This window comes from Canis aureus, chromosome X, assembly GCF_053574225.1.
Source record: "Canis aureus isolate CA01 chromosome X, VMU_Caureus_v.1.0, whole genome shotgun sequence".
Taxonomy (NCBI): domain Eukaryota; kingdom Metazoa; phylum Chordata; class Mammalia; order Carnivora; family Canidae; genus Canis; species Canis aureus.
The window spans coordinates 42,043,267-42,066,645 of NC_135649.1; the positions used below are offsets into that span (position 1 = coordinate 42,043,267).

Sequence of the window (23,379 nt, forward strand, 5' to 3'; positions counted from 1 at the left end):
TTTGTTGTCTAATGCTGAGGCTATGACTTCTAGTACTATGTTGAATGTCAGTGATGAGAGTGGACATCCCTGTTGTGTTCCTAATCTTAGGGGAAAGGCTCTCAGGTTTTCCCCACTGAGAATGGTATTTGCTGTGGGCTTTTCATAGATGGCTTTTAGGATACTAAGAAATGTTCCCTCTATCCCTATACTCTGAAGAGTTTTGATCAGGAATGCAAACTGGTACAGCCAGTCTGGAAAGCTGTGTGGAGGTTCTTCAAAGAGTTAAAAATAGAGCTACCCTGTGACCCAGCAATTGCACTACTGGGGACTTACCCCAAATATACAGATGTAGGGAAACATCAGGACACTTGCACCCCAATGTTTATATAGCAGCAATGTCCACAATAGCCAAACTGTGGAAGGAGCCTCAATGTCCTTCAACAGATGAATAGATAAAGAAGATATATATATATATATATACACACACACAATGGAATATTATTCAGCCATTAGAAAGGACGAATACCTACCATTTGTTTCGACTTGAATGGAACTGGAGGGTATAATGCTGAGTGAAGTAAGTCAATTGGAGGACAATGATCATATGGTTTCATTCATACAGGGAATATAAGAAATAGTGAAAGGGGTTTTAAGGTAAAGGAGGGGAAATGAGTGGGAAAAATTAGAGAGGTAGTGGAAGGGGAAGTGGGCGGGAAGATGGGGTAACTGGGTGATGGGCACTGAGAAGGGCACTTGATGAGATGAGCACCGGGTGTTATAATATATGTTGGCAAACGGAACTTGAATTTTAAAAAAATAATAAATAAATAAATAAATAAATAAATAAATAAATAAATAACTAGGGCAGCCCGGGTGGCTCAGTGGTTTAGTGCCACCTTCAGCCCAGGGCCTGATCCTGGAGATCCGGGATCGAGTCCTATGTCGGGCTCCCTGCATGGAGCCTGCTTCTCCCTCTGCCTGTGTCTCTGCCTCTCTCTCTCTCTCTCTCTCTCTCTCTCTGTGTGTCTCATGAATAAATAGATGAAATCTTTAAATAAATAAATAAATAAATAGATAACAGCCATAAAAAAGAATGAGATCTTGCCATTTGCACCAATGTGTATGGACTTAGGAGCAATTATGCTAAGTGAAATAAGTCAAAGAAAGATAAATACCATATGATTTTACTTATACATGGAATCTAAAAAACAGAGAACAAACTAGCGGTTGCCAAAGGGGAGGTGGAAGATGAGCAAAATAGATAAAGGAGATTTAAACATACAAACTTAAGAGTTATAACATACATAAATCTCAGAGATGAAAATAAGCATAAGGAATATAGTCAATAATACTATAATAATGTATGGTAACAGATGGTGACTACACTTATTCTGGTGAACACTGAATAATATATAACATTGTGGAATCACTATGTTGTACACCTGAAACTAAGATAACTTCATATGTGAATTATATTTCAATACTTAAAGAAAAAGAAAAAAGAAATAGAGAATCTGAACAAGATTTTAACAAGAAACTGAATTAGTCATAAAAAAAAACTCACAAAAAAGTAAAATCTATAATCAGATAGCTTCATTGGCAAATTCTACCAAATATTTAAAGAAAACTTTTTTTTTTTTAAAGAAAACTTTAACACCAATTCTTCTCAAACTCTTCCAAAAGTAGAAGATGAGGTCACACAACCTAATTCATTCTATGAAGCCAATATTATCCTGATACCAAAACCAGACAAAGACAAACAAGAAAACTACAGACCAATACTCCCTATAAAAAACAGATGCAAAAAAATCTCAACAAAATACTGGCAAACTAAATCCAATAGTATACTAAAAGGATTATACACCATGACGTGGTGAAATTTATCCCAGGAATGCAAGAATGGTTCAACATAAGAAAATTAATTGATATAACAGGCCACATTAACAGAACAAGAAGCAAAAGCCATGTGATCATCTTAATTGTTATACAAAATACATATGACAAAGTCCAACACCCTTTCATGATAAATGCATTCAGCAATTAGGAATAGAAAGAAAACTTTCTTAACATGATAAAAATTATTTATGAAAAACTCACACCTAACTCAATACTCAATGGTGAAAGATTAAAAGCTCTTCCTCCAAGATCAGGTAGAAGATAAGAATGTTTGCTTTCATCACTTCTATTCAACTTGGTACCAGAAGCCAATGCCAGAGTAATCAGGTAAGGAAAAGAAATAAAATGCATCCAAATTTGAAAGGAAGAAAAAAAATTATGTCTGTTTCAGATGATGTGATCCTCTATATAAAGTCTTGAAGAATCTACAAATAAAATATTAGAGCTAATAAATGAGGTCAGCAAAGTCTTAGGGTACAAGATGAACAAAAAAATTGTTTCCATATAATCATAATGAACAATCTGAAAAGGAAATTAGTAAAACAATTTATAATACCATCCAAAATAATAAAATGTCTAGGAATAAATTTAACCAAGTAAATGAAAGACATGTACGTAGACAACATTGATGAAGGAAATTTAAAAAGACCTAAATAGGGATGCTTGGCTTTGTTGGTAAAGCATGTAACTCTTGATCTCAGGGTCATGAGTTCAAGCCCCACATTGAGGGTAGAGTTTATTTTTAAAAATAAAAGGGAAAAAAGATCTAAATAAATGGAAAGACAACTTGTGTTCCCGAATTGGAAGACTCAACAATATCGTGATGGCATTGCCACGTAAAGCAATCTACAGACTCAGTAAAATCCTTAACAAAATTTCAACAGCCTTTTGAGCAAAAATGGAAAAGTTGATCCTCAAATTCATATGAAATTACAAGGGGCCCCAAATAGCCAAAATATTCTAGAAAAGGTAAAGAAAGTTGAAGGACTCACACATCCCAGTTTCAAAACTTACTATAAAGCTATGGTTGGTACTGGCATAAGGACAAACTAATAGCTAGTGGAATAGAATTGAGAATCCAGAAGTAAACCCATACATCTATGATGAATTTATTTTTGACAATGGTGCCTAGACCATCTAATGGGAAAATAACAGTTTCTTCGACAAATAGTACTGGGACAACTGTATATCTACATGCAAAGGAATAAAGTTGTATCTCTACCTCATGACATTTACAAAAACTAATTCAAAATGGATCAATGACCTAAATACAAAATCTAAAACTATAAAAATCTTGTAAAAAATCATGGGAGTAAATCTTCATGATGTTGGATTTAACAATGGAATCTTAGATATGACACCAAAAGTATGAGCAACAACACCAAAAAGTAGACAAATTGGACTTCATGAAAATTAAAAACTTTTGTGCATAATAGGATATTATTAAGAAAGTGAAAAGATGACCTACAGAACGGGAGAAAATATTTGCAAATCATGTATTTGTTTAGTATCCAGAATATATACAGAAGTCTTATAACTCAGCAAGGAAAAGACTAACAATCCAATCAAAAAATAGGCAAAGGCCTTGAATAGATAATTTCCCAAAGAAGATATGCAAACAGGGAACAATCACATGAAAAGATGTTCAACATCACTGGTGATTAAAGAAAATGTAAATCAAAAAAAAAAAAACTACAATGAAGAATTTCTTCATGAACAAAATAAGATGGCCATAGTAATAATAATAGATGGCAATAAAACAAAATTTAAAAAAGATGGAGGAATTGGGATGCTCATGCATTGCTGATAAGAATGTAAAATGGTTCAGCCCTGTAAAAAACAGCTTGGTGGCCTCTCAAAAAGACAGGATTACCATATGGCCCAGTAATTCTACTCTTAGGTATATAACCCAAAGTATTGGAAACAAGTATTCTCTCTCTCTCTACACACACACACACACACACACACACACACACACAATGTTCATAGCAGTATTATTCACAATTGCTTAAGGGAAAACAGCCCAAATGTCCATCAGTAGATGTATGGATAAATAAAATGTAGTATATTCATAAATGCAATATTATTCAAATATAAAAATGAAGTGGTGGTAGATGATATGATGGGGATGAACCTCAAAAACATCATTCTAAATGAAAGAAATCTGTGCAAGAAGAAATGAAAACACCTTTTTAAGTGAAAGAAGCTAGACACAAAAGGTCACGTAATGTAGGATTCCATTTATATGAAATATCTGGAATAGGTTAATAGGCTCTGTCTCCACAGAGACAAAATGCAGATTGGCGGTTTCTAGAGGCTGGAGGGGAGGGGTGGAAATAGGGAGAAACTGCTCAAGTATGAGGTTCTATTTTGGAACATTAAAAATGTCTGGATCCAGATAAAGGTGGTGGTTGCATAGCATGGTGAATGTACTACATGTCACTGAATTATTCATGTTAAATGGTTAATTTTATATTATGTGAATTGTATAGTTATGTGAATTTTACATTATGTGAATGTAACAATAAATTCACGTAATACATGAAATTTGTGAATGAAATTCACAACAAATTTTTTAAAGAATTGAACCAGAATCCTATGTGCTGTACACAAAATAACTCTAAATGGTTCAAAAGCTAACGTATCAAATATATAGAAGAAAATAAGTGAAACTGAGAACTTGCATGTAGTTAAAGGCTTCTTATACATGACCAAAAAGCAATAATAATAAAAGACAAAATTGTTAAACTCAACTTCATCAAAAATTTTAAATACCTGAATTGAAACATACTGTTAAGGAAAATAAAATACAACCCACAGAATTATAAAACTACTGTGTGTGTGTGTGTGTGTGTGTGTGTGTGTACACATTTGACAAAGAATATGTATCCAGAATACAAAATTTTTTAATTTATGAAGATAATACACTTTTTTAAATAGGAGAAGATTACAGAAGACACTTCACAAAAGAAGATATCTGAACGGCCAACAACTACATGAACATATGTTCAGCATCAGGAAAATCAAAATAAAACAAGGTACTCCAACATATCCACTAGGATGGCTATGATTAAAAAGATCCAATACACTGCTGGTGGGAATGTAAAATAGTATAATTACTTTGACAAATATTTCAGCAGTTTCTTGTGAAGTTAAACACATTATACACTCCATTCCTCTATATCTACCCAAAAGAAATGAAAATTATGCGTATAAAATGACTTGTACACAAATGTTCATAGTGAAAGATAGCAGATCAGTGGCTTCCAGGGTACCAAGACAGGGCAAGATTTTACTGGAAAGGGACAGAGGTGAACTTTTGGGGGGTAATGAAACTATTCAATACCTTACCTATTGTCGGTGTATACATTTGTCAAAATTCAGGAACTGTACACTTAAAATGGATGCAGTTTATTGTATGTAAAATATTTTACATACAATAAATATATTGAAATATAAATTGAAATTTTGAAATAAAAATTTTGAAATAAAAATATTTCAAAAAAATTTGATTTAAAAAAAAAAATAGAAGGGAGGGCAGCCTGATTTGGGACTTGGACCTCTTCAGTAAGATTTCCACAGGCAACTCCCATGAGGGACGCTTCACTGAGGTCCCTGTTTGCGCCAAGGAATGCGGAGGCAAAACATTGTTGGAATAGCTAAGTTATTCACTTGTTCCCTTAAATTTACTAAATGGCATGCTGTATTTCCTGAAATATTCAAAGTATTTATTTAAATTTCCTTTGGGTAGAAATTAGTTTAGAAATAATAAACTTACATATATGTAACATATGCATACCAATATACATACACATACTGTAATTATCAAAATATTTAGTTTTAACCCAATAAATAATTTAATATTTAAAAACCTTAAGAAGCTTCCTAGGAAATCAAAGTGCTCAAAGCAGTTTTAACAGTTCTCCCCTATGACTACAGATAAACTTGCTTTCTTGTTTATGCATTACTTTTAATTTTTCCTTTATAACTACTTCCATTTCCCCATTTTCCCGTCTCTTTTGGTCCATTTCATCTCTAGTCAGATCACACTATTTAAGGAATTGTATCTGTTTTTTAAATATACCAAATATTGGTGTATGCATATTTAACTGACATAGGTCTAGCCAATACCTTTAGAAATAGACTAAAAAAGTTCTTTTATCTTTCTACTTTGTGGTAAAGACCAAAGATGAAGAAAAATAATCAAAAAGGAAAAACAAATTACTATGCTTAAGGAAAAGCAATTAGATTTCACTGAATTGTATTAAAAGAGACTACAGATCCTGTGGAAAATTAGAGTTATCAATTATTTAACACTTACTATGTGGTACATATTAAGACACTTTAGGTTAGCATTATTAGCCTAATTAGTAGGTGGAAGAGTTATAACTTAAACCAAGCCTGATGTCAATGGCCATGCTCTAAAACAAATCATTACACTCTTCTACTAGAGTAACTTTAGAACCAACTTTTTTTTTAATCTTTTTTAATTTATTTATTTATTTATGATAGGCACACAGTGAGAGAGAGAGAGGCAGAGACACAGGCAGAGGGAGAAGCAGGCTCCATGCACCGGGAGCCCGATGTGGGATTCGATCCCGGGTCTCCAGGATCACGCCCCGGGCCAAAGGCAGGCGCCAAACCGCTGCGCCACCCAGGGATCCCTAGAACCAACTATTGAAGGGGCTCTGTACTGCCATTAAAAGAGAAGAATTTGTCCTGCTTACTGCAAACACTAAAATGCTAAAGTAGTCTATCATTCCAACTCCAGGCCCCTTGGTGTCCAGGCTAAACTATTGCAGCATTCTCTCTTTACCCCAATTCTGAAATGTAACCTAACTTCCAAATTCTGCTCCTTCCACTAATTTGCTGTGATAAAGTGCTACATTAAAGCAACAATGAGAAGGAGCTAAACGTACCTCCCACACTACTCTTTGACTACCTGACAAAGGAATGGCTTTAAAGAGGATGCAGAATCTTTAAAGAGGATGGATGTAACATGTCTAATGGCATGCCGCCCTCACTGTACCTAGCTGCAATCACCTATACCATCTTCTAAACAAAATCAGAAAAATCTCCATCCTCTCAGTAATACAAACCCTAAGAGTGTACCTCCCTTCTATAACTCCGTCTCTTTCAGCTAGGTTGGAGTCAACTCTCAACCACTGAGGCTGACACAATTTTCTTCTTTTTCAAATTATAACTTGGGGGTAGGTATCGGGACAGCAACAGGAAATATGATTCAATATTTCCAATCAATATTGGGATAAAAAGCATAAACTACTTAAAATGATTTTATTAAGTCTTTGGAATAAATTATAAAACTCACAAGTAATTAAAAACTAAGACACATTTTTGAAGCGTTTAGTAAAGAGTAACTACATGTTTTACAAATCCTGAATATCCTAATTCAACTACAAAACACTCAATTAAAACATAAAGATTTAAAATTCTTTTTTTTAAGTAGGCTCCACACCCAATGTGGAGCCCAATGTGGGGCTGAGATACAACCCTGAGATAAAGACCTGAGCTGACATCAAGAGTCAGACACTCAACCAACGGAGCCACTCAGGCACCCCTGAAATTCCTTTTTTTCTTAACCAGGAAGGAATTTGTATTTTATAGCAGCTTTGGTGTCAATTTATCTAAAGATTTTGGATACATTCACAAGAACCTAAAATAAAATCATAGGTTTCATACATATATTACATATTTTGCTCCAAATATAAGTGAAAAAGTTGGATCCAGTATTCAAAATATCACTTTTTTTAGCATTGACAAAGTAAAAATGGAAAGGTGTTTGTTACTCAGTGGAGGGAAAAGATAAGGAGAATACATGTTACACTTTACATGAAAGAGTACAAAGTAAAGATGACTCCTCTTCATTGTGTTCAATGACAGAATTATTACTGGTTTTAGGTTATTCTGTCAGCCTCTGGAATTTTCTACTTAAAAACCCACTGAAGTTCTATTCTAGAAAAGCAGGTAAAGGAAAACTCTAAAATTAATATGAAATGTTTATTAAAATAATAAAATCTTGTTTTAGTTTCATTAATTCACCTAGCCTTTTTTCCTTTAATAATGATGGTATAAAAATAGTTAACTCTAAAATATGTTAACCTGTTTAAATCCAAAAATGTTAAAATATACAGTAGTAAACTAATATTCAATATTTTTAAAACATTTTTATTGCAAAAGTAATAAACATTTACTATAGATAGCTGAGGAAATACAGGTAAAAAAAATCCTGTAATTTCACTGTCATACTCTAAGTCTTTTTTTCTCTATTAATTTGGAATAAACATTTATCATGGAGATGAAATGTTAGGCCCTCAAGTATCCTACCCAAAATGAACCAAGTTAATGTTCCTAGTAGTACACATTTCTATTAATTGTGATGTAAACAGAACCTATTTCTAGACTCTTGTTTTCCAAAATAATTTACATTTCTATTAATGTTTAAACCCAATAAAAATCTTTATAGAATTTTTAAGTACTATGAGGTAAGAATACAGATGGAAAAGTAGACAGGTTAAGAAAAATTAAGAAAAGGTTATAATCTGAAATGATTTAATCCCTTCCACCTCTTGAATATTTTCAGTTTTATTCAGATTAAATCAGGACCTGATTTTAAAACTTTCAGTTTTATTCAGATTAAATCAGGACCTGATTTTAAAACAAAGCCAGGAAAAAATAAAATATAAAATAAAATAAAATAAAATAAAATAAAATAAAGCCCGGGAACGCTAAGTGAAATAAATTGGACAAAGATAAATATACGTGATTTCACTTATATCTGTTACCTATAAAACAAAACATGAATAAACAAACAAAAAGCAGAATCAGACCTATAAATACAAAGATGAAACTGATGGATGCTAGAGGAGAAGAGGGTAGGGGAATGGGCAAAATGGGTGAAGGGGGGTAGGAGATGCAGGCTTCCAGTTATAGAATGAATAAGTCATTGGAAGAAAAGGTACAGCATATGGAATATAGTCAATGGTGTTGCAGTAGTGTTGTATGGTAACAGATGGCAGCTACACTTGTGAGCAGAGCATAACCATAAGAGTTATTGAATCCCTATGTTGTATACCTGAAACAAATGTAACATTATATGTCAACTCTACTCAAATAAAAACAAACAAAACCTGGGTAAATAATGTTTACAATGTCTCTTGAAAATCAGAAAGACCTGATTTTGAACTCACCATTGTTTTTTAGCATACCGACAAATTCAAATTGTAATGATTTAACCATTTGGAGAAAAAAATATTTCCCTTTTCTTACGTGTGTATCATGAAGTAGAGGGGAAAAATGAGAATATCGGTGCGAAAATCTATTAAGAAACAGGTAAGTTTATAAGACAATGTTTTTTACATAAATGTTGTCAGTCTATAAATTAAAATATGTCAGTCAAATTAGTCAGGAAAACAAATCCAAGCCCCTGAAGATGAAACTCTTTTCCAATCTCTAAGAAAGGTGACCTTTTTCAGTTTAGTCTCATTTGTTATTTTTACAACATTAGTTTGTGGTTTTTTCCATTATACAGTATACACAAATGAAGGCATGAAGGCAGTGATAAGGTCTAATAAGCTTGTGACATTACAAAAAGAAGTCTACTGCAACTGTGGAGAAAAATGAAATGCCCAAACAGGCTGTAAAAGATAAGCAAGCAAATAGAATTGAGAGAGCAAGAAATGAATTTATCCACTATTAACCAAATTACTATAAATTGAGTATACTCATTCTGAAATAAAATCATCTTTAAAAATTAAAAACCCGGGAATTCAACTGACCATAAGAACTAGGGGAAAAAAGCTGTTATTTTCCTTCTTCCAAAATGTATCCAGTATATCCTCAGGGAGTGAGGGGAATGGAAGATGGGGAAATCCACAACCTATGGAGATAGATTTTACCAGATAGTGGAAACTTTCAACATACCCACATGTGAAGAAAGTATACAGCTTATTTTACAAATCACAACATAATAAGAATTGACTCTTTCACTTTGAAAAAAAAAAACAAACAATGAAAATTAACATGACCTCAAAGCCAGGGCAAATTGGCTCATTAACAGCCAGCTAGGAAAACTACTCAGAAGGGATACCAAAGCTTAATAAATGCTTCACATTTCAAAAGACTTCCTGAAACTAAATTAACTCAGAATGGGTAAGGCCATTTTAAATAGGGTCATTGTTCAAGCATTTCTCCTACAAAGTCAAAATGAAAGAAGGTAGAAAAAGAGTCTTCCTCATTTCAAAATAATTGTATTTTTAAAATATTTTTATCAATGGCCAAATCTGGGACCTCTTATAGCTGAATTCTTTGTTTCCTACAATATTATCAAATAAGACAGTTAAATAAACAGAAAATAAAAACTATCATAATTATCCTAATTTCTCATCCCTTAAACTTCACAGGCAAGATAAGAAATAGCTCTATATTATTATTAAAGGGATAGTATGAGTATGACAAAATTAATTAATCCTAAAGACTTTACTTTCCATTAATTATATGAAAGGCTTTCTGCTAGATGATGTGAAGTATAGAAGTAGAAAATGATCACTGCTCTGAGATAACTCTTATATTGTAGATTTAGATAGATAAATGGATGGATAGATACATAGGTAGAGACATAGGTAAATAGATGACAAAATCTAGTTTTAGAAGTCTTTGCAAAGGAAATAATCTGAAATTCAAATATTTTTGTTCAAAAATTTTGACAGCTGTGATAAAAAATAAAAGCAGGCTATGGGTAGCCCTGGTGGCGCAGCGGTTTAGCGCCGCCTGCAGCCCAGGGTGTGATCCTGGAGACCCGGGATGGAGTCCCACATTGGGCTTCCTGCATGGAGCCTGCTTCTCCCTCTGCCTGTGTCTCTGCCTCTCTCTCGCTCTCTCTGAATGAATAAATAAATAAATCTTTAAAAAAAATAAAAAAATAAAAGCAGGCTATGTTGGATCGTTATTGGACTTACCCTCTTGCCATAAACTACCAGAAAACTGCAAAATATGTGGAACAAATATTTTCAGACATTGGGAAAAGTTAGCAAAGACTGTGGTCTCAATATTTATTTTAAACTTTCTCCTGAAGGCCCTAACAATAAGATAGAGGAGAAAAAAGAGTGCAGAGTAGAATAAAAGAAGTAAATACATCCTAATTCACAAAATACATAAGGACATTTTCAGATAATTCTAAGTAATCCATAAAAGAGCTACCAGAAATAGTAAAATAATTTAGCAAGGTCACAGCATACAAGTCAATAAAAACATCAATTGTATTTCTATATACTATCAATAAACAACTGAAAAAAGAAAAAAAATGCCATGAATAATACTATTCAAACACTTGAATTCTAGGGATGAATTTAACAAAGTATATATAAGACCTACACACTGAAAAATACAAAACATTAGAGAGAGAAATTAAAGAAGACCTTAATGAACAAACATATATAATGTTCATTCATTAGAATGCTGAATACTATTAAGACATCAATTTTCGCCCCAAATGATCTGCAGATTAAACACGATAACATTCAAAATTCCAGTTTTATTTGTATGAATTGAAAAGCTAATTATAAAAGTTATATAGAAATGCAAAAGAAGATTAGGAAGAAAAGGAGGAAGAGGAAGAGAAGATGGAGGAGAAGGAAATGAACCAAAAATTTGAAAAAGAGCGAATCTGGAGAATTTGCACTACTAATCCTTATTATAAAACTATAGTAATGAAGATAGTGTGGTATTAAGAATATAGACATAAGTTGATAGAACAGATTAGAGTCCAAAAATAGTCTCATACATATATGGTTTGTTAATTTTCAACAAAGGTACCAAGGTAATTCAATGTGGGAAGGGATCATCTTTTCAATAAATGGTGCTGGAACTAGCTAAACAAATGGGAAAAAAGGGATCCCTGGGTGGCGCAGCGGTTTGGTACCTGCCTTTGGCCCAGGGCGCGATCCTGGAGACCCGGGATCGAATCCCACGTCAGGCTCCCGGTGCATGGAGCCTGCTTCTCCCTCTGCCTGTGTCTCTGCCTCTGTCTCTCACTCTGTGATTATCATGAATAAATAAAAAATTTAAAAAAAACAAATGGGAAAAATTAACTGAACTAGTTTTCTTATCAAATTCCATACAGAAAATTACTAAATGTGTCAAAAGTTAAAATTATAAAAGCAACTTTTAGAAGCAAACATGGGAGAAAATCTTGATTACTCTGAGGGCAGCCAAAGATTTCTTAAAGGACCCAGAAAGCCATAACCATAAAAAGGTGATAAACTGGACTGTGCCAAAATTAAACATTTACTCTCTGAAAATACCAGTTACAAAATTGAAAAGGCAGCCACTAAGTAGAACATATCCACAAAATGTGTATGTATTAGTTTAGACAAGATGTTGTATCCAGAATACATAAAGAGCTCTTACTATGCACCTATAAGAAAAAAAAAGAAATGGCCTACAGAACACAACATGGATGAAACACAAATGTATAATGTTAATGAGAAAAAATCTAGACTCAAAAGGTTACATACTGGATGATTCAATCTATATGACATAATGAAAAAAAAGGTACAATCATAGGAAGAGAAAATAGATGAGTGATTGCCAGGAACTGAGGGTAGATTGGAGGAAGGGGCTTATTATAAAGGGGCCGCATAAGGACATATTTTGAGGTGATGAAACCTCTCTGAATCTTGATTATGATGGTAGTTACATGATTGTATGCTTTTATCAAAATTCACAGAATAGTACACCAAATATAGTAAATTTTATAAATATAAATAAGATAACTACAATAAAACTACCAGGTGATTGCAATACTCAGATATCAAAATGGTTAAAAATACAAAGTAACTATAATAATAGCAAATGCAGGCAAGGATGAGGAAAAACTAGAACTTTCATACACTGGTGGAATGTACAATGGTACATTGTAGACTTATGTAGACTTATGATACAACCCAGCAACTACATTACTTAATTATTTATCCAAGAAAATGAAAGCACATGTCCACACAAACACTTGTTGCCACATTCATAGCAGAGAAGTGGGGAAACTTTGAAGATGCTTTTCTCCATTCTGACTCAATATTCAGTACTTTTCCACTCCTAGTCTTTCTTCTGCCCCGGCCCCTAGGTCCATAAAACTGTGGGAGCTTTTGTTTGAGGCTTCTTCATCAGTGAGATGACCTGACCCTCAAGTTCATGCTTATCCACAGGATCTGGAGCCATCTCGTTGAGAAAAATGTAAAATGGGAGGGAAGCGGAGTAGGTACTGTTCCTGGTTTAGTCTCTTGCTTATACAAATAATAGTAAGCAATTAAAGACTTGACTGTAACTTTCATTTTGACTTGTTTTAGTTGGTTACTCAAACTTAAAAGCTCAGCTGAGCTCCTAATTTGATCATTTGAATAGGTGCAAATTATTTCTTGTTAAAATTCAACATTTTTTTAAATCTCAGGATATAGGAATGGAAAAGGACCTCCTCAATCTGTAAGTATGAAAAATTTAAAGCAAACATAAGGGCAAAATACTGAATATCTTCCCCAAAAGACGGAGTATAAAACTACATGCCTTCTTAGCATTTCTATTAAAGTTGTACTGGAAGTCCCAGCCAGTTCAATAAGGCAGTCAGCCCAAAATGGCATAGGAATTGAAAAGGAAAATACCTCTCTTTATTTGCCTATAATATAATTATGTACATGGAAGATACAAAGTAACTACTAGAACTAATGAATAAATTCAACAACACTGTTTTATAACTTGATTATATATTACACTTACACTATTGTATGGATTATCGAAACTCACAGAACTGTGTGTAAAATGGGTGAATTTCACAATATGTAAATCAAATCCTAGAAAAAAGAAAAAATTAGTAGTATCTTAGGATAATAAGATCAATATAAAAGTGAATTATATGTATCTTAGCAACAAGCAACTTAAAATACAATTTTTAAGCAACAGCACTTACTCTAAAAACAATCAAATGCATGGGAAGAAACTGAGCAAATACTGTGCATGATTCTATGATAACCCAGTTAAAGAATATCTAAATTAATCTAGAGATGTACTGTGTTTATTGGAAAATTCACAGATTTTAAGATTTCAATGAGCACTGGGTGCTATGCTATATGTTGGCAAATTGAACTCCATTTTTTTTTTAATTTTTTTTTTATTTATTTATGATAGTTACAGAGAGAGAGAGAGAGGCAGAGACACAGGCAGAGGGAGAAGCAGGCTCCATGCACCGGGAGCCCGATGTGGGATTCGATCCCAGGTCTCCAGGATCGCGCTCTGGGCCAAAGGCAGGCGCCAAACCGCTGCGCCACCCAGGGATCCCTGAACTCCAATTTAAAAGAATATGTAAAAAAATAAATAAAATATTTAAAAAAAGAATAAAAAAGATTTCAATTCTTCCTATATTGATCCACAGATTTGTTCCTATCAAAATCTTAAAAAAATTTTTTTAGTAGGAATTGGTAAGATGAATCTAAAATTTATATGGAATTAAGAAACAAATGAGATGAATGGGGAGGGGGTAGAAAAAGACAAACCATAAAACAGACTCTTAACTTGAAAACAAACTGAGGGTTGCTGGAGGGGAGATGGGTGGTAGGGTGAGTTAGGTGATGGGTATTAAGGAGCACACTTGTGATGAGTGCTGGGTGAGGAATCTCTAAACTCTAATCCTGAAACTAATATTACACTATATGCTACATAACTGGAATTTAAGAACTTGAAACAAAAAAAATACTAAAAAATAATAGTAATAAAAATTTAATATTAAAGATCAAAAAATAAAAATAAATAAAATTTATATGGTATCAATAACCAAGACACTACTCAAGATAATCATGAAGAACAAATTCAAAGGAGTCACACTACAAGGGTTAAAAAGTTGTTAAAATGCCAAAATAATTAAGACAATAGGATATTGGCATAAGGATATACAAAAAGATCAACAGAACAGACTAATGAGTTCCAACCAAGACATGTATACATATTCAACTGATTTTCAATAAAGTCATCAAAGTAAATAAAAAAAAATGAGGTCTTTTTCAATATATGGTACTGGAATAAATGGTTATCTATATAGAAAAAAATGGGCCTAAAGACAAAATCTGAAACTATAAAGATTGTAGAAGAAAACATATGATAATATTACTATAATCTTGGAGTTTAAGATTTCTTAGAGAAGACACAAACACCAAAAGGCAAGGGGTATGAGGAAGGTAGGGGTAATGGAAAAGTTCTATATCTTGCCCTGGTTGGTGGTTACCGCATACGCAATTGTTAAAAAAAAAAAAAATCAAGCTGTTCACCTTAGATCAGTGCATATAACTTTTTGTAAATTACACTTCAATAAAACAAGGGTTAAAATGCAAACATTAAAATGTTCGCTGCAGCTTCACCTGTAAAAGCCAACAACCCAAATGTCCATTAATAGGAAACAGAAAAACAAAGTATGGCATATGCATAGGATGGAACACTACATAGCAAGAAAATAATGATCTATGGATACATACCACAACATGGACAACTCTCAAATGCTGAGAGAAAAAAGACAGAACAAAGAATGTGTACATACTATATGATTCCATTTATATAAACTCTAGAAAATGAAACAAATGTAAAAAAGCAGATCAGTGGTTACTCAGGGGTGACGAATGGAAGTAGGAAGTGAGTGAGGATCTACAAAGAGGTATGGAAATCTTATATATGTTTATATATCAGTGATATAAACATATATACTATTTATAATGTATATAAATATACATTATATTTAATGTGTGAATGGTTTCACAGGCATTTACATAGCTCACAACTACTCAAATTGTACACTTTAAATATGTGCACTTTATTGTATGTCAGTTATACCTCAAAGTTGCTTAAAAACTATAGAGGTGCAGATTTGAGCTTAATAAGAAAGAACTTTCCTTCTAACAATCAGAACAATAGAATTTTAGAGTTAAAAGACACTTAACGGATATTGCTGACAGGGTAGCATACATTCCCTATTTGAGCACTTTTAGTAATGGGGCATTTCCATTATTAAATAGTTTAATTGCTAGAAAATTATTAATACGAAGAGCTCCTGTAACTCAATCCATTGATTCTAGGTATTGTCTCTGGTGCTAAATCTACCTACCCCCAAATTCAAAATGCATTCAACAACTAGCTACAGAGAACCAACTATATACAAGCAACCACTCTATATGCTGTGGTGGGTGAATACAAAGATATGTGAGACAAGGACCCTGATTTCATGGATTTTCCAATTTTGTACCTAAAAATAAATAACTCTAATTCATTGTACTTCATCATTGTCTCCTTTGCTGTGGTTTATATAGTGAGAATGCTTCTGACTTGGCAATTAGACTGTAGATAGTAGAAAAGATATGAGTACAATCTAGTATCACCATTTTCTATTTGGTAGTTTAACTGTGTCTACTTTTGAATAAAATAACAAAATCATATTAACAGTTCACAAATCCTTAAACCAAAGTGGTATACTGGAAAGAGGACTAGAATAAAATTCCTGTTATGCATCTGCAATTAACTAGATGCATCCTTCATCAAGCATTTCACTTTCCTATAAAATGATGGGAGTTGGTTTCTGTAGAGTAGTGGCTTTCAAACTTTTTGGTCTCCAGATACTTTTACTGCCTTAAAAATCATTGAGGACCCCAAGAACTTTTGTTTAGGTGGGTTATATCTATCAATGTGTACCATATAAAATAAAACTGAGTGATATTTAAAATAATTATTTATTCATTCATTTAAAAGTAACAATACTATGCACTGTAAGTAAATTTTAAATTAAAAAAATTTTAAATGACAATAATGAACCCATTACATGTTAACATATGTTATATATTTTCATGAAAACTAATTACATTTCAAAAGTACAAGAAAAGTGTAAAGAGGGATTATTTGGATTTTTTTTTATTTTTGGCAAATCTCTTTAATGTCTGCCTTGATAGAAGAGCTTCTTCATATCTGCTTCTACATTCACTCTGTTGCAATATGTTGTTTTGGTTGAAATAGTTGGATCTCCATATCTGCTTCTGCATTCATTATGTTGCAGTATGTTGTTTTGGTTGAAATATATGAAGACAATCTGGCTTCATCAAGTTATATATTTGGAAAATTGAATACTTTAATAGCCTTTTAAGATAATTGTGGATATTTTTTCATATTATGCCAAAGCTCTATAAATGGTAGACTCTAAAGTTAATTGCAACACAAAATCTGAAACCTTATCAATTAACTATTTGTACTCAATTACATTAAAACTCATTGATCTATCTTGCCTCTGAATGTATCTTTTATCCATGCATGATTTTGTAACACCATGTATTAGTCATTTGGAAAATATTAGTTCACTGAGATTTGTACAACTTCCGAATGTTAACACATTTCATTATACAGTATCAAAAAATCATATACATTAAATGATTACCAAACTCATTTGAAAACACTAAGATTTGGGGAACTATCAAGCTCATAGTAGTTGATTCAAATTCTAATTCTAATTCTTACTTGAAAAGTTCAATTGTGTTTATTGGCAACAAATACTGCCAGTAGCTTTCCTTTAAGTGATAGAGGCACTTTGATTATTTTCGAGAAAATGCCCGCCAAGTACCCAAGTCTGAATAACCAGTTATTCTTTCGATAAAAATGTATTACATGCAAAAATCAGTTAGTTCAATTTACAACTCAATTAGCCACACACTTGCTTTTTCTTAAAATAAGATTTTTACTTCAACATATGAAGTGTTTTGTGTATACTTCCCATTTTTTCATATAGAACATTAAAAAGATGTGCCCTCAAGGGTCAAGAATTAATAAAATTAATACTACATTGAGACCATTCGTAAGTAAAATTGGCTTTTTATCCCCTGAGCATATGAAGAATACAACTACTAGGACAATTTGATAGACTGCACTAGCAGTTTTACACATCAGTGGAAGTGCCAACACAGTGAAAGGGGCAAAAAAGTCATCATACACTTGTTAAAATAGTCCTCACGTTCCTCCTGATAGGATCTTAGGAATCTCAGGGGTCCAGAGACCACACTTTTAAAACCACTGACCTAAAAGATCTTTAATGTCCCTCTAGCTCTAAAATGTCCATAATTATGTAAATACTCAACATCTTTTATTTGTACAACTCTATAAAACATTAGTTTCCCTATGAAGTAATATATCTTACATTTAACAAATACATCGATTTCTTACAAATCTATTACTCAAGTAATCCCGAGGACAAAATCACAAAGTCATGAAACAGGAAGTATTTCTTCCTTCCTAAAAGAACCTTGCTTTTATTCAGTTTCCCATCCTCCAACTTTTCCAGGCACCAATGTACTTTGGAAGCAGGGGTGTTAAGTCACTGGTCTAACTCTGCTTTTATGGTCCTATTTCACTTGCCAATGTACTAGCATAAATATATACATACATTAGTTATAACCAATGTGGCATAAGGAATGTTTTCAGGGTGGAGGTATGGGACTTGAGAGGAAATAAATGAACAAACAGTTCATATTCTTCTTTTACTGGTCATTATGGTGTCTGCATGTGATCTCTGGAACTGCAGTAGCCATCCTGCTGGTATGAACGGCACTAATCTGAGTAAGCTGCTAGGCAGAGTACGACAGAACAGAAGGTGGAAAGAACCTAGGTCATTATTTCGCTGAACTGATAACCTTGGAGATACTCTACTTTAAACTTCTTGTTAAGTGAACTAAAATTTTTCTTTATTGTTAAGACAGCTGAATTAGGGCAGCCTGGGTGGCTGAGTGGTTTAGCGCTGCCTTCAGCCCAGGGCGTGATCCTGGAGACCCGGGATCGAGTCCACGTTGGGCTCCCTGCATGGAGCCTGCTTATCCCTCTGCCTGTGTCTCTGCCTCTCTCTCTGTGTGTCTCTCATGAATAAATAAATAAAATCTTAAAAAAGACAGATGAATTAGTGTTTTCTACCACCTTCAACAGAAAAAAAAACTTATCTAATATAAACAGGCACTATTATGACTATCTTTCATACATAAAATGTTTTACTAAACCAATTAGATTGTGCAATTATGGACAGAGAAGGACCTATCCCTCATTAGCAAAGTCCTAGAGAGCTCAAAATGCAGAATACACTAAACGATATTTCTCTAGGGTCCCACTCTTTGTATCATTTCCCTCCCCAAGTTCCAAGATCTCCTTCAGTATTCCATTCATATCATATATACATGTCATATATAAGAAATTTTTATAAGAAATTTTTGAAGCAAATCAGCCAGTTCTCATAACATATAGGAAGAGTGCTATTTGACTGAATTATAAGATGATGCAAATGCCAACAGGATTTCTTATAGTCTTATTTTTGTACTCACTGTCATAAAACCAATTCCATTAACCCGACTAGCATTTGTTCATAAGTGGTGCTTAAGTCTCCGGTTAATAAATAAATGTAATGTTTATATCAGATTCAGTAAAATTTTTAGAAAATGAATCAAGAAACGAATTTAGGGAAAGCCTGTTTCCTCATAACATTTGCCTTTGGTTAGCACATAGCAACTGATTTAAGGTTCCCACTTCAACAGTATAACAAGTACCATCACAGACAACACTTTTGGTTAAAGACCAGCAGGAGCAGGGGATCCCTGGGTGGCGCAGTGGTTTAGCGCCTGCCTTTGGCCCAGGGCGTGATCCTGGAGACCCGGGATCGAATCCCATGTCGGGCTCCCGGTGCATGGAGCCTGCTTCTCCCTCTGCCTATGTCTCTGCCTCTCTCTCTCTCTCTGTGTGACTATCATAAATAAATTTAAAAAAATAAATAAAAAAAAAAAAAGACCAGCAGGAGCTGCTAAAGGAACAAAGGGCAGTTGGACCTGGATAGATTATGAAGGTAAATAAACTCAAGCATTGAGGTATAAAATGAGAATCTGGTTTGTTAAAATTAAAGGAGCCTATGTATCAGAGATCAAACTAAAGATGCCTCTCCCAAAAACTTCAAGAATTACTGCTATTAAAAACAAATCTTTGTAATGAAGATTTAGTTAAGTGGCTGGGTGGTTCATTTATAATGTTAATTAGAGAGAATATATTTTCAAAAATTACTTCTGTTCCACGGTTGCTACTGTCAGAAGGGGATACAATAATGGAATCATTAAATTTTAAGAAGAAAATCATTAGAGGATAGAACCAAATCAACCAACCAACTGGCAATCAACTGAGCATCAATTCCATAGTCACTGTACTAGATAAAAAAAATTATTAAGGTTGTCTCATAAGCACTCATACACTACTGATAGGAGTATAATTGGTAAAACCATTCTGGAAAGTAATTCGGCAAGAGCAGATCCCTATCATTCAGAAAGCTTAAAGTTCAGCTATTCAGATGCCACCTGGAAAAGCCATAATGTGTAACAGTTTGTGATTTTACAGGGAATACATTTGAATCACACAAGCTACAGGCTGGCATAAAGGCAATGATGTCTCTTAGCTAGTGAGGAAACGCAAGAAGGTAAAGTGGGAGTGGTACAAAATGGATGGGGGACCTCTGATCCCATATATACTTACAAGTTTGTTTCTCAAAAGAGGAGATGGGGGCTGGAATAGCATCACCTCAAAATGAGAAAAATAGATTAGCAGTTAATGGAGGAAAGGTCCTGGAGCAACACTAAGGGAAAGATGAAAGCAAGGAACAGGACTAGACAAAGACACAGCCATTTAAGTCTAAGCATGATAGGCAGCTATGGGGTAAGGGCTGGTGAAGAGGGTGAGAAGGGAGAGCAGAAGGGGCTCCCATTTCGGATGCATTCCAAAACTCTCCTAGGGAAAGAGAAATATCAATGGGTTTGGAGTGTATTATATCCTTGCTATTGCTAGGAAGAGGTGTTGGGGGGGGGGGCAGTATTCATGAAGGGCAGGCTCCACCTTCTGTCCAGGGAAGAAAAGCAGAGGAATGCATAGTTTACAAAATTAAAATTTATGCCCTTGAGGATGGATAGCCTAGGCAATTACAGTAAAAAGTTATTAAAGAATGGGCCAGTGGTGAGTGTAACTAAAATCAAGTCAAGTGACCAGTCACAGGAAGGGGTTATAGACAGGGCAGTGGAAATTATTCAACTTTTTCAACATGACTTTATTTTTCTATATTATCCATCATGTATGAAATAGGGACTGAGGAAAAATCTCATGAGCAGGTTCTAAAGCTAGACCATTCTGATTCAAATCTTAGCCCAATTAACTTACTAATTGCATGACTTTGGACGAGTTATTTAACTACCTTGTAGACTTCAGATTCCTGAAATGAATAGTATTATCTACCTAACAGGTATAACATAGTAACCAGTAAAAAAGTTAGTTATCATAATTAATCTGTTGATATCACCTTTCTAGATGTCAGGGTCTACTGCATATACCAAAGACTTTGAAAATACTAATGGCCTTTAACCCATTAATTCCCCAGAAAGGAGGCAGTACTAATAGAAGAATACAAAATATGGAATAAAACTTGTTCATGGCAGTTCTTCTTACAATGGCTTTAAAAATCTGAAATTTCAAAATGCATTCTATAGGGACACCTGGCTGGCTCAGTCAGTAAGGCATGCCATTCTTGATATCGGGGTTGTGAGTTCAAGCTCCATACTAGGTACAGAGATTACTTAAAAAAAATCTTTAAAAATACTCGATAAAAGTAAATAAGGGAATGAAAACTAAAATAAGATAAAGACAGAGAGGGGGGCAAACCATAAGAGACTCTTAAATATAGGGGACAAACTGAGGGTTGCTGGAGGGGAGGTAGGTAGAAAGATGGGGTAATTGGGTGATGGGAGTTAAGGAGAGCACTTGATGGCATAAGCACTGGCTATTATATGTAACTCATGAATCACTAAATTCTACCCCTGAAACTAATACTACACTATATATGAACTAATTTGAATTTAAATAAAATTTTGAAAAAAGAAAAGTGAATAGGTAATTTAATTGTGGTGTGTACAAATATAAATTGTATACAGTTATGTAAAACTAGTATCTTTATTTTTTTAACATTTATTTATTTGAGAAACAGAGAGAGAGAGCAGGAGGGGCAGACGGAGAGAGAAATCCAAGCAGACATTCCACTGAGCATGGAGCCTTATGCACGGCTTGATCCCAGGACCCCAAGATCATGACCTGAGCCAAAACCAAGAGTCAGATGTTTAGCCAGCTGCACCAACAAGGTGGCCTTAAAACTAGTATCCTTAAACAGAGAATTTTAATAACATGGGAAAATGCATAAGTGAAAAAAGCATTAAGATATAAAACTGTATATAAAGTAATCCCAACTTTTAAAATTTTTAACCAATTTACCTTAAAAAAAGAGATACATGAGAAGGAAATTCATCAAAACAATAATCAAGGTTATTTCCATTCTGTTGATAGAACTGTAGACACATTTTTATTTTCTTCTTTATAATTTTCCGCATTTTTCAAGTTTCCAATACTGATTGTGTATTCCTTTTGCTATTGCACAAAATCAACATGTAAATTGGTTGAATGATTGAACAAATACACAATTCTTGTGTATAATCTAATAGGGAGAACAGATAAAATTTCATGAAAAAAAATGCTTATAAGACCAAATACAGGGACGCCTGGGTAGATCAGCAGTTTAGAGCCTGCCTTCAGCCCAGGGCCCAGGGAATGATCCTGGAGTCCTGGGATCAAGTCCCACATCGCGCTCCCTGCATGGAGCCTGCTTCTCCCTCTGCCTGTCTCTCTCTCTCTCTCTCTGTCTCTCTCTCTCATGAATAAATAAATAAATAAAAATCTTTTTTTAAAAAAGACCAAGTGGAGGGGGAGGAGGGCGGGGGGTGGGAGTGAATGGGTGACGGGCACTGGGTGTTATTCTGTATGTTAGTAAATTGAACACCAATAAAAAAAAAAAAAAAAAAAAAAAAAGACCAAGTACATTTAGGTACTAGACAGGAAGAGGTTAAATATTACAAATGTTCAAAGAAGGGTAAAATCAACCACTGACATGTAACAGGAAGGCAAAGTTTCAAGAAAGACTATTCTCACTAGCATGTAAACTTCATGAAGGCAAGAAACTAGTCTTATTTGGTTTTATCCATAGTTTCTACCACAAAATGATTTTGTGAAAAGCACATATCCAAGATGGTGGAAATAAAACAACACATACAATCCTTAATAACTTACAAGTGCTGAGTAACTATCTGCTGGATAAATATAAATATCACACTAAAACTGAGCAAAGATTTGGATCCACAGGATTCCAATCAAAATGAAAACATAAAATAATGGAGAGGTAAAATATGTATGTAGTGCTCAAGGGATTACAGGAAAGCTCACCTAGGCTAGCATGGAGAACATATATTGAAAAATATAGAAAAATTAAGGTTGGATGGAGGGAAAGATCATGCTAGACATTGAAAATCAGAAAATTTGAGAATTAAAGCATTAAGAAAAGGCAAGTCAATAGTTTGTAATAACAGAAAT

At 33.8% G+C, this 23,379-nt stretch overlaps 1 protein-coding gene across 3 annotated transcripts in view; it reads right to left on the reverse strand.

The window, feature by feature from the left end:
- The window catches only part of COL4A5 (collagen type IV alpha 5 chain), a 273,325-nt gene that overhangs the window by 244,697 nt on the left and 5,249 nt on the right, over positions 1-23,379 (reverse strand). The gene's annotated exons all lie outside the window — the stretch shown is intronic.